The sequence below is a fragment of the Balaenoptera physalus genome (assembly GCF_965194825.1).
Source record: "Balaenoptera physalus genome assembly, chromosome: 13".
NCBI classification, from domain to species: Eukaryota; Metazoa; Chordata; class Mammalia; order Artiodactyla; family Balaenopteridae; genus Balaenoptera; species Balaenoptera physalus.
In genome coordinates, this window is record NC_138892.1 from 52,988,604 (window position 1) to 53,001,017 (window position 12,414).

A 12,414-nucleotide genomic window follows, 5' to 3' on the forward strand; every position below is an offset into this window, starting at 1 on the left:
ACAGCTACCATATGACCCAGCCATTCCATTCCTAAGTATGTACCCAAGAGAAAGGGAAGACTTTGTCCATACAGAGACTTGTCCACAAATATTCACAGCAGCTTTATTTTTTAGTAGCCCCGAACTAGAAACAACTCAAATGTCCATCAGCAGATGAATGGATAAACAAATTACGGTACAATGAGATACCATTCAGCAAATTTAAAAAAAGGAACTATTTTGATACACACAACAGTACAGATGAATTTCAGAATAATTATACTGAAAGAAGCCAGACAAAAAGAGTGCATGTTTGTAAGATTCCATGTACATAACTTTCCAGAAAATGCAAACTAATCTACAGCAACAGAAAGCAGATTAGGGGTTACATGGTGGAGGCAAGACGGGTTAAAGGAAGGATTATAAAGGGGCACGAGGAAGTTTTGGGGAGTGATGGATGTGTTAATTATCTTGACTGTGGTTGACTCCCAAGGTTATGGGGTTAAGCTCTTCTTAGATGGGAGTAGCTTAGTAGAAAAGGGTACAGTATAGAGTCTCAGGTAGCAGGGCATATGCATAGTACTTGAGAGAAAACCTCTCACCAAGCCGGATTGCCGTAAGATATGAAGATCGAGTCCCTTGAGATTTATCTCTTCTCTTTGCTTGTCATAGCAATAATTTGGGAGAACAATCTGTTGGTTAGGCTTCTCTGTATTTTTGCAAACCAATGATATTGCCTATAAGTGCAAGCATATATTACATTCAGGTATGGCTGGATCTAGGAGCTCAAACAAGCTCATTGGCTCTTGATCTATCTCCATCTCTCTGCTCTCCTTCCCTCTGTGATGGCTTCATCTTCAGGAAGGTCTCCTTTCAGGGTGGTAAGATGACTGTCAGCAACTCCTGGCCTACATCTAGCAGAAAGAGTGATTCTTGATTTCTTAAGTTCCATTGAAAGATCCAGGACTGACTCTGGTTGGATGGACTTACATGTCTATGTCTAGATGTTAGAAATTGCTGACTGGCCAGGCTTGGGTCATGTATCCACCCATGGATTAACTGCAAGTAGGGAATGAATGGTTTCTCAAAGAAAATCAGAGACCCACTGTACCTTCAACATGAAGCCCTGCAAAGAACTACCAATTAGCCTAACGTGGTGCTTAATTGTACTTCCTGAACACTTGACTTTGGGGAAGTAATTGCATTTTGTATTAAAGATACATAGAATTATGAACTCATTTGATTAGGAAGGACATTAAAGTTCTAACCCCTCAGTGTAGCAGGTTTTCTATGCCTTATTCCTTTTAAGCTCTGGCTTCAAAGCGAATTGTATTTCCTTGCATATGATCATTCAATCTTTAAAAACACACAGTGAAGTAAAAGAAAAGCACCCCACTCCTGCCGTACTATTTTCTCTAGATGGTACTTAACTTTTCCAACAACCCTATGAGAATGTTACAGACAAGGAGACTGATGTTCAGAAAGGTTAAGTAACTTACCTGAGGTCGAGCTTGTGAGGGGGATTAGAACCTGCCCTCAGCTGTCCCTACACAGGTAGAGGCCTGTCTACAGCATTACCAGGAGTCCCAGCTGAACAGAATCAGTGTGTTGTTATCCAGTGCCCGCTTAGGGCCTGTTAGGGATGAAATGTCTTTCAATGTCTTCTTCTGCTTAAGGCTAAAGTGAGCGTTCCTTTGTAGCCAATTTAATGTATAAGGGTTCTTTCTGTTTACTAACATCAGACTCACGAAGGAATGTTCTCTTTTCAATACATTTCAATGTGCCTTTTAAGAACACTCTAGAACCAGCAGATTGATGTGGAGGAAGGAGCACTGCCCTAGTTAGAAGGAGACCTGAATTCCTCTAGTTCTGGCTTTGCCCACAGCTCCCTGTATGACCTTTGAAAATCCACTTAACCTGAGTCTCAGTTTCCTGAACTGAAGTTGAATTCAATCAGTGTTTCCTGCTGGCGGTAGACTTACCATGGTGGTAACTAAAATCAACGCTTTAAATTTTCCATAATTATGTACTAATTTTAATGTGTAAAAAAATATAATAGTACATCAAGTCAATTATTTTCCAGGTATTATTTCTTAGGATGACGCTAAGTAAAACAGGAGTGTTATTTAGTAAAAAATATTAAGTGAATTCTAGTAGAGGCCTATGCAAGTGTGGCAAAAATTGCAACGATGGCCTGTGAATGACTGACGTTTGGGAAACCCTGGATTGGGAAATGAGAGCTACCATTTACTGAGCCAGGAACCTGGCACTTTATAAGCATTCACTTATATAATTCTTAAAACAATCCTAAGCAATAAGTACAGTCATTATCACTCTATTTTATCGAAGAAGATGCTGAGGCAGAGAGAGGTGAAGTTGCTTTCTTACCAATATGTGGCCAAGCCAGGGTCTGACCTCAAGCCATGTTCCTCGTCCTCGCGCTCTGATGGCGGTGGAGTGTGGAAGACGTACCAAGACCCGAGGGCAGGGGTGTGTAATTCAGCGGGTCTCAGACCAGGACAGCATGAGGATCACCTAGGGAGCCTGTTAAAGCTGCAGATTCAGAGCCCCTCCTCCAGAAATCCTGGTCCTTAGGCTGCAGGGGTTCAGGAGGCAAAGTTTTAACAATCACCCCAGGAAGTTCTGAAGCAGGAGGACCTGTGGTCTCACGTTGAGAAGTGGCTGCAGTCCTCCGAATAATTAGAATAATGAGTAGCTGTTGGGAGATGAGCTCACTACAGACTTTTCTCCCTTGTTCACCTGGCTTGTTACTCACACTTGTGGCTGTTTGCAGCCTGTGGGGCAGAAGTAGTGAGCTGAGGTCGTGTCTCTTTCAACTGTTCCTTTTACATACATCACAGTGGCAGTGAGGAATTAATTGATCTTTATTTTCAAGTTGGTTCTGACAGCAGATCTCTATGTTCCTGATCACCCTACCAGGAAGAGAAGAAACTCCAGAGCAGAGAACAGTAGAAAAGTAGACTTTGAAAAAATTCAGTGCAGAGCCAAATAAATTCTGGGTCTGCAGAATCTCGCCCACACTCACCACTGCCACCTGCCAGCCCGTTTCCCCTTTCCACAGCTGAGGCTCATTATGATCGCAAGTAGGCTGAGTTTTGGGGACTTAAAAAGGCTGAAAAAGAAGAAGTGGAAGAATGTGTATGTCTCTTCCAAAAAGGCAATGAGGACAAGAGACGTCCGTGCCCCAGGAATGGCTTCGCTAGTCAGGCCTGCCAAAAAGTGAAAGAGAAAAAAGGAGGAAAAGAAGAGAGGATGCTTTCAGAGCTTCTGAAAAGAAAGAAGTGACCTTCCGGTTAGAGCCCCTTTCAGATGCACAATCTAGAAAGTAGGTAAGAAATGCATACAAATAACTGCAATTCAAAGTACGAGATGTGAACAAGTGCCATAAGAGAAGTGCAAATATTTTGAAACAGGTGTGGAGCAAGTTTGATGAGCAGATGAATGAAAAGATTTTCAAAACCCTAAGACCTACACAAATGTCAAATCATTATGTTGTGCACCTGAAACTAATATAATGTTAGTGTCAATTATACTGTAGTAAAAAGAAAAGAATTGTACTGAAAAAAAAAAAAAAACTTCTAAGGCCTGATGCCCAGCAATATGGATGACGAGGATGAAGCTGGAACGTGAGCTCTTCAGGTTGCCAGAGTTCCCCCATTTCCCATTTTTCTTACACTTGACCCCTTTCCTTTTAAGGTCACGCCTGGGTTCCTACAGGTATATGAGTTTGCATATCAGCACGATATGGATGCTGATGTAGTTATTGCAGAGGATGCGATGCAGGAAGTGTGTGGAGATGGGACTGGCCACGTGGGCTGGATTGATGTGGGCCTTGAGTGCCATACAAAGGAGTCGGCACCACAAAAATTCAGTGGTTCTCAAATAAAGCATTCGCGCCCCCTTTAGACCCTGAACCTTAACATCATGGAGCGTCACGTCAGGTGTTCTGGGGGTGAGTGGTGCAGGAGAAGGCGAGAAGCAGAACAACATCTCAGAAACAAAGCTGTAAGCAACAGGGAGCCACAGAACAGTGTGTGACTCGGGAGTGATGGGAGCATACTTGTGCTTTACAAACATCACTCTGGGGGAGGCTGGGAACATGAAGGAAGGAAGGAAGAATGACCGAAGCCAGAACAGCTAGCAAGTGACAACAGTAATCTGGTGGCACTTGGGACCTCCCTTCCACCACCAGCTTTCCAGTTCCTCCCTGAACTGGTCACCTGACCAGCTCAGGAACTGGGTTGTGGGCAGATCAGCCTGAGGTGAAGACCACTTTGTTAAAAACATCTGTGCTTGTTGGAGTTTGTTTCTTCCATCCCCAAATTCAGGGTCTTTGCTCTTAGTCTATAAGCGACTCTGGGTCATATGCAAATTTGGGAACTCCTGCTGAAGGCTGGCAAACTTGTGGGGCAAGGAGGGAGTTTTTTGGAACCAGAGGGGACATCTTTATACATATGGCAGTGCCTGAACAAGGAAGCCCATTCTTTCAAGCAATTGAACAGAGAAGGAACTTCAGAGGAAAAACAGGGCAACGGTTTAAAAAATGCAGGCATCTTCCTTTCCTTTGGACTGAATCATCACTCCACTCCCACTGCTCCACCCCACATCCCCGGGCCTGACACCCTGGGTTTGGAGAATGCAGCTGGTCTAGAAGCAACACTATTTTGGATTCCCAGAGAGGCTCAGCAGCCCAAAGCAGGGGGAGGGGAATGGAAGTGAGGATATCCTTTCTCTCCTTTCTTCCCCAGGGAACCAGATTATCAGGATTAGTTCTGTAAATGTTTTGTTGCATCTTAACTCCTACTGGGACAGAGAAATTGCTATATCCCCAACTTCTTTAGCTGAAACCAAGTAGGTGGATGGCTGTGGAAATCACAGCCGAGAGGATAGTTTTGGGGGTGAGAGTGTGGGAGACTTCCAGTCTCTTAATTTCTTGGGTTGGCACTTCTGGGACACAACTTTCACAGTCATTATCACGAATGAGTTGTCAATTCTCTTGGCAAATCATCCAAACCATGTGATGGTGTCCAATCCTAAAAATGGTCTTAACAAAAGACTTGATTAGATGCTGTGTGTATGTGTGCATACATGTTTACATTCTTTTGTGTGCCTGCTGGGCCAGGTGAGAGGGTGGGATGTGGGGTTAAAACATTTTAACCACATATTTCATCAAAAGCACCGAGCATGGGACTTCCCTGGTGGTGCAGTGGTTAAGAATCCGCCTGCCAATGCAGGGGACACGGGTTCAATCCCTGGTCTGGGAAGATCCCACATGCCACGGAGCAACTAAGCCCACGTACCACAACTACTGAGCCCGCGCTCTAGAGCCCTCAAGCCACAACTACTGAGCCCATGTGCCACAACTACTGAAGCCCGTGTGCCTAGAGCCCGTGCTCTGCAACAAGAGAAGCCACCCGCAATGAGAAGTCCACGCACTGCAACAAAGAGTAGCCCCTGCTCGTCGCAACTAGAGAAAGCCCACACACAGCAATGAAGACCCAACGCAGCCAAAAAATTAAATAAAATAAAAAAATTAAAAATAAACTAAAATAAAATGCCATCAGCATGAAAAAAAAAAAAAAAAGCACTGAGCACATCCTACCATGGGTCTATCACTGTGCTGGGGCCTTGGTGACTAAAAGAAGCTGAAGGCGGGTCCCTGCCAATTTCTCCCTATGTCCCCCAGCAGGAGCTGAGATGAAAATAACAGATTTGACATCTGGAGAACAGAAGCTGTGTTGCAATTTCTGTTTTTATTTTATATGCTCTCAAAAAAAAGAGACAGAAAGAATAGTTTTGAGCCTGGAGAAGATTCATCCTGTAACACAGGATTTTTGGTATTTTCAAAGGTGCTCTACTTTGACTGAACTTTCCAGGTCTGTCTAGAAAACCATGTCACAGGAAACACAGTGCATTTCCAAAGGCATTTGTTTTCATGCCTCCTGGTGTTCCAAAAGAAGTTTGCTGTTTCTAAAGAACTTATAAGTATGAAATTAAAATTTTGAAGCTTCGGAAGTTGAGCTTTTCGTAATTTCACAGACCTCTCCTCTCTTCTGGAGATGAATCAACCCAGCAAATAGAAAGGGCTGTGTTCCCACTATTTGGGGGAAGAGACCCAGGATGGCACACTCAGGCATAGATGAAAACAAAATGCACTTCCCCTGACTATGTCACTTTTCAGCTGTGTGACCTGGGCAAGTTATTAAGCCTCTTTGAAAATTCCCACTTGTTTAATTTTGCATTTGTTCCTGGGCTCATAGACATTTAAGGTCCATCTATTCTAAGACTTTAATGTAGGCTCTCCAGAGGCTACACCAACACTCCCAATTTCAATCAGTCCTTTTGGTTTCTCTTTTCTTTCAGTGCCCTCTTTTCAGTAATGGCCTCAATATTTTTTAGCTAGCAGGAATAGTAACAGGAATCCAGAGGCGTGAAACACTACATTCACATTTAACACATATATCTAGGCTCCCAGCTGGAGAACACACGACACTTCTTTTTTTTTTTTTCCTTTAAAGGATCAAAAATTAGCAGCTTCCTTGAACGCACCATTATGACTAGAAATAGAAGCTAACATCTAGTCAGTGCTAGTGTGCCAGGTTTTGATCTAAATGTGTTATTCCTATCAACACGCTTAATCCTCATCAATAACGCTGCAAAGGAGGTACTGTTATTATCCTCATTTCACAAAGGGAATGAGGAACTTGACGGAGGTCACACGCAGAAGGTGGTGGGGCTGGTATTATGAACCTAGGCAGTTTGGTTCCAACACTAGTGCTTTTTACCACCATGCTGCTCTGATCTTAAACCTCTTCAGTTAATATATATATAAACAAATTTCCTTGCAGGATAGTTTACGTAGAATAAAACGCACAGATTTTCAGTTGGATGAGTTTTGACGCACACACCCAGGTAGCCACTGCCCCAATGAAAATGTAACACATTTCCATCAACTCTCATGGCCCTTTGCAATCAGTCTCCCTGACCTCTTGTCGAGTAAACACTCATCTGATTCTTTTGCCCCAATAGCTAATATATTTTTGAAAATAATAGGAGGGAGGTGGAAGAAAGGGCTTCAAATCATATACCCATGTACAGTCAATCTTGTGACTTCTTGGGGTTTCAAGCTTCTAGTTATAGAATAAAAGTAATGAGTTGGCAAGCACTTCCCAAATTATGTTCCCGCTAGCTGGTATGTTTGGTGATAAAAGTATCTCCATCATACTATGGCATTTCTGTTATCTTTCATCATCCTCCCCTCTGGACCACATCTCCTCTTGAATATGTCCTTGGTGTCTAGCAGGTGTACTAATGAGACAAAAGCAATAAAAGTAAAGACACTGAGGCCAAAATTAAATTCAAATAAGTTTGGAAACAATGGTTCAATAAAGTTAACCAGTTTTCTTTGCTGTAGGAATTTAAAGTGCTAATTTATGTTGGGTGTCCCAGAGAAGGAGATAAGCTATCAAACTCAGAATCTTTTATGATGGATACATCAAAGACCAGTGAATGTTCTGCCAACCATAGAACGTGCTGAACTGAAATCCATCCTGCAAAAGATTTTGACTTACTAATTAGTTTTTTTTTTTTTTTTGGTTCTCATTAGCTACGGATAATTAATCTTTTAAATTAAACCATAAAAACAACAGAGAGAGTAAAAGGAAAAGTTCTCCATTGTTCGCTGTCCAAACTTCCAAACTCACATTCCAGAGTAACTAATATTTAGAAGTCTGATATAAACTTTATAGCTATGTTACATATGTGTGTGATATGTCTGAATGTGTATCTACACACTTTTTTTTGTGCACGAATGGCATTATACATACATTTTGCCCTGCAACCTGGTTCCCTCTTATCTTTCCGTATCAATACAACAATACCTCCAGATCTATTTCACTGTTTTTAGCAGCTTTCTAGTATCTTTTAGTATCTGGTAGGGTATTTTCTTTTTCATATCTTCTTGGATATTTGTCCATGTTCAATCTTCCAGATAAAATTCACAATCATTTTATTTTACTCCTCCCCCATTTTTTTTTTTTTAACTTTGTCATCACAATAAGATTATAACTTAGTTCAGGGGAAATGTCTATAAATATTGAATCCTTTCATTGAGAGTAAGGGATACCTTTCTATTTACTCAAGTCATCTTTTATGTTTCTAAGTAAAACGTGCAAGTTTTCTTCTTGTAGGTCTTACATGTCTTGTTAGGTTTATTTTTTAGATATTTTGTCCCTTTATTGCCAATAGAAAATTTTTTCTTATTTTTCTTGGTTATTATTTTTATAAAGCAAAATTTAATTTTGGAATTATAGATTTGCAAATAGATTAAGATAAGATCACTTACTGTTTCTAAAATTATTTTCAATTAATTAATTCTCTTGAGTTTTCCTGATATACATAAGCACATGGGGAGCAAATAATGACAATGGGTGCCTTCTCCTTTCCAAAAATTTTAGGTCACATTATGTTCTCTTATTTTTTTTATGTTTTTTGCATTTTATGGTACATTTAAAACAATACTATTATAATAGTGATAGTGAAATCCTTCTTATTTCTGACTTTAATGGGAATATATCGTCATTGACGTTGAGAATTAGTTTGAGGGATGTATAAAGACCATGCCAAGGAAATGTATTTCCACCTGTTTTTATTTTACTAAGATTAAAAAAATCAGGAATAGATGTGAATTTTATTATATGGCTTTGCAGCATATATTGAAAAGATAACAGACTTTTTCCATTTTTTTAACCTACTGATATGGTGAATTACATTAATAGTTTAATACTGAACCACATTTGTATTCTGGAATTAACACTGAAGATAATTAACTAACCTAAGTTATTACCAATGCATTTAGGTAGATTAGAAAAACATCAGTCTGAATAAATGTTAAAAATCTGAATTATTTCAAAAAAAAAAATCTGAATTATTTCAGATTAATAAATTTCATTTCTTACTTTTATACACATTTACATACAAAATTAGAACCAATTTTCTGATGGCCAGCTTTATGTAATAGGTAAGATTTCAGTCCCCGTTAATGAAATTGACGAGCATCATTTTTATAATATTTTTAATCCTAGTTAAAAATAGGGGCTTCCCTGGTGGCGCAGTGGTGAAGAGTCTGCCTGCCAATGCAGGGGACACGGGGTTCGAGCCCTGGTCTGGGAAGATCCCACATGCCGCGGAACAACTAAGCCCGTGTGCCACAACTACTGAGCCTGCGCGTCTGGAGCCTGTGCTCCGCAACAAGAGAGGCCGCGATAGTGAGAGGCCTGCGCACTGCGATGAAGAGTGGCCCCCGCTTGCCGCAACTGGAGAAAGCCCTAGCACAGAAACGAAGACCCAACACAGCCAAAAATAAATAAATAAATAAATAAATAAATAAAATAAAAAAAAATTAAGAACTGTTTTCATTTAAAAAAATAAAGTAAAAATAATATAATGAAGTAATACTTAGAAGTTTGTTCTCTTAACCAGCTTAACATCCTTCCTTCCTACATTCTTCTCAAGTAATTTGTCTAGAAAACTCTTTCTTCACAGAATGTACCAAAGCAAGTAACAGCCCAGCTCAGATACTATGAGCCAGAAGAGTTTACAATGAATTGTGTTTTAATGTTTATACTTTTCAGTCCTTTTATTTCCTGATATTTCTGTTTTTCTAAACTAATTATACAATTAAGAGTCTTGCAAAACAGAAAAGAAAGAATTCTGGTCTCCCTGGAGTTTCTTAGTTAGGTTCATAGATAATTGCCCAGGACTTGTTTGGTCCTGGGAAGAGGCCAGGTATCCCTAAAGAGAACAGAAGAATCAGAAGAGGGTAGGGAATTATCAAAGGAATAATGCAAGGAAATTTCCCAGAATTGAGAGACATGCATTTCCAGTTTGAAAGGGCCCAGTGGGTGCCTAGTTAAATAAAGAACTTTTTAAAGGCCTACTCTAAAGCATTTCATTAGGAATTTTCTGAATACAAAACCTGAAATGCCTTTCACAAAGCCTTTTTACAGAAAGCTACTAGATGTTCTCCACTAAAGTGAGGGAGTAAACAAAGAGTGAAGAAGAAATAGGATATGAGAAGTGGGTGACCCAACTCAAGAAAGAGGTAAAGGGAATTCCCAGGATAAAGGCTCAGCTGGGTCTTGAATAACAATCTGCCCACACTGGCACAAGAGTGCTCTGGGGTAGGGGGTGCCTTGGGGATGTGGAGGTGACAGGCTGTCTAAACTGTCTCATTATATGTAAAACTGTGTTGAAAGGTTGTTGAAAAATATGGGAAGAATTAGAGATAGGTACCAACAAAAAACAGAAAGCAAAAACCCAACCCAAGTAAATTAAAAAACCAAACCAAACTAAACAGCAATTACTAATGAGATAGTGCAAATTAGCTAGGACTGAGGAAGTTAAACTCTCTATTATTCATCAGTCTGGGAAGATAAACAGATAATGTTAATGCTTCTCCCATACTGCAGCTGTAACATGTCATAAAGACCCCCAAGAAATCCCCCAAGCCATGCCTATGAGAAGCTTTGCTGATTGAAATATCAGGAAGAATGAAACATCACGCTCTTGCTTAGAGAATCTAAGTCACTTTGACCCAAAAAGACAGCTTTGGTTTCTCATCTAGGTGCACTACTTCAGAGAAGGCTTTTCTGAACATGACATTCCACATTCACCTTAATTTTGTGGTTTCCCAGGAAACAGGAGCCTAGGTCCTCTCTGCAGTCCAGACCTGATGCTGATCCCTTTATACACAGTCTTGCTCTGCACTTATCAAAACACTGCTTGGTTCACATTTGTCCTGAAATCCACCCTTCCCTCCAGTTCTATACCACCTCTATCATTTCTTTGGTGAGACACTCATGATTGCTCTGGTGTGAGGTCTCCCTTGTTGTGGGATTTACAGGTTTGTCTCCAGGAGGCTAAGGCTGATCAATCTAGGACAACTTGGAGGTTTTTGAGATTTGCTGAGACCATTGCTGCTTCGACTGGGAATAACACGCACCCCTGAGACCCTGGCAGTCTTGTCTGCTGAAGGCCTCTCTTTCTCTGATGCATTGGTTTTTCACTGAATCTGCATTCTGCTCAGTGTTAGGTTTATCATTTGTCTCCTGAGATTTGAGGGTTCTAACCAGACCTTGTTATCTTCTGGTGAAACCTGGCTATTAATACCCTCTTGTCTTCTGTCTGCTTGTCCAACATCTTAAACATTGTGCGTCTCTGAGAATGTTCCTTAGCCTCATCTGTGTCTGAGAAGTTTGCTTTGGGAGAGAGCTTCTCTTTACGCAGTCCACCTGCCACGAGGCTACTGATTCTTGGGTCAGCAGTTGGGGCAGCTTCTTTAAGGCTGAGGGCTGAGACACTCAGAAGCAGTATCTTTACCTTTGACCAACAATCAGCCAGTTTCTCATGGGCTTATCTGTCAATAAAATTACACAGCCTCCTGATATAACTCCACTGAGGACAATTTGGAATTATAGGCCACTTTGAGGAACCGGGACATGAATCATTGTTCATTTGAGAGACTCTTTTATTTTTTTCTTAAATGAATTTATTTATCTATTTATCTATTTATGGCTGTGTTGGGCTTTCGTTGCTGCAGGCGGTCTTTTCTCTGGTTGTGGCGAGCGGGGGCTACTTTTCGTTGCGGTCTGCGGGCCTCTCATTGCAGTGGCCTCTCGTTGCAGAGCACGGGCGCTAGGCGCGTGGGCTTCAGTAGTTCTGGCTCGCGGGCTCTAGAGCGCAGGCTCAGTAGTTGTGGCACACGGGCTTAGTTGCTCTGCGGCATGTGGGATCTTCCCGGACCAGGGCTTGAACCCGTGTCCCCTGCATTGGCAGGCGGATTCTTAACCACTGCGCCACCAGGGAAGTCACGAGAGACGCTTTAGAACACAAGGGGGAGAGTGTTTCATCCGTCTAAAGGAGAGAGAACTTCACTGAACGTGGGAGACTCCCGTCCTTTGCTTCCATTTCTCAGAGATGAATAAGTATTGACTTCTCTTTATGAGCGTGGCTTGATAATATTGTTAAGGGCCTGAGTTACTATTTAAACCATCTGTAAAAACTCTTCTTCTGTGTGTGTGCAAATATATTCTGTTCTGCATCTAAACCTTCTCCTCTCTCCTGGCAGAGGGAAGATAAGCAGCTTAACATCTGTGTCAAGCTTCTCCCTCTCACATAGAGTCAGAGAGAGTTCACTGTTATACTCCACCAAGTGCAGACAGGCCTTATCGATTCTGTGAAGTTGTCTAGCCCATGGGCCTGCCTGTTGCCCTATTGATAGAGAATACGTTCTACTAGAAGGTTATACCCTACCCTCTATTCTCCCACCTCCAAGGGGGATCGTCCTTATCAGGGCTCCTCCTCTAACGAGCTATCCTTGAAAGAGCCCTGCAATATTGGGAACAAATGGGATGC

The 12,414-nt window shown here is 41.4% G+C and overlaps 1 protein-coding gene across 3 annotated transcripts in view; it reads right to left on the reverse strand.

Moving 5' to 3' along the window:
- The window catches only part of TBK1 (TANK binding kinase 1), an 80,720-nt gene that overhangs the window by 19,735 nt on the left and 48,571 nt on the right, over nt 1-12,414 (reverse strand). The window lies entirely within an intron of this gene.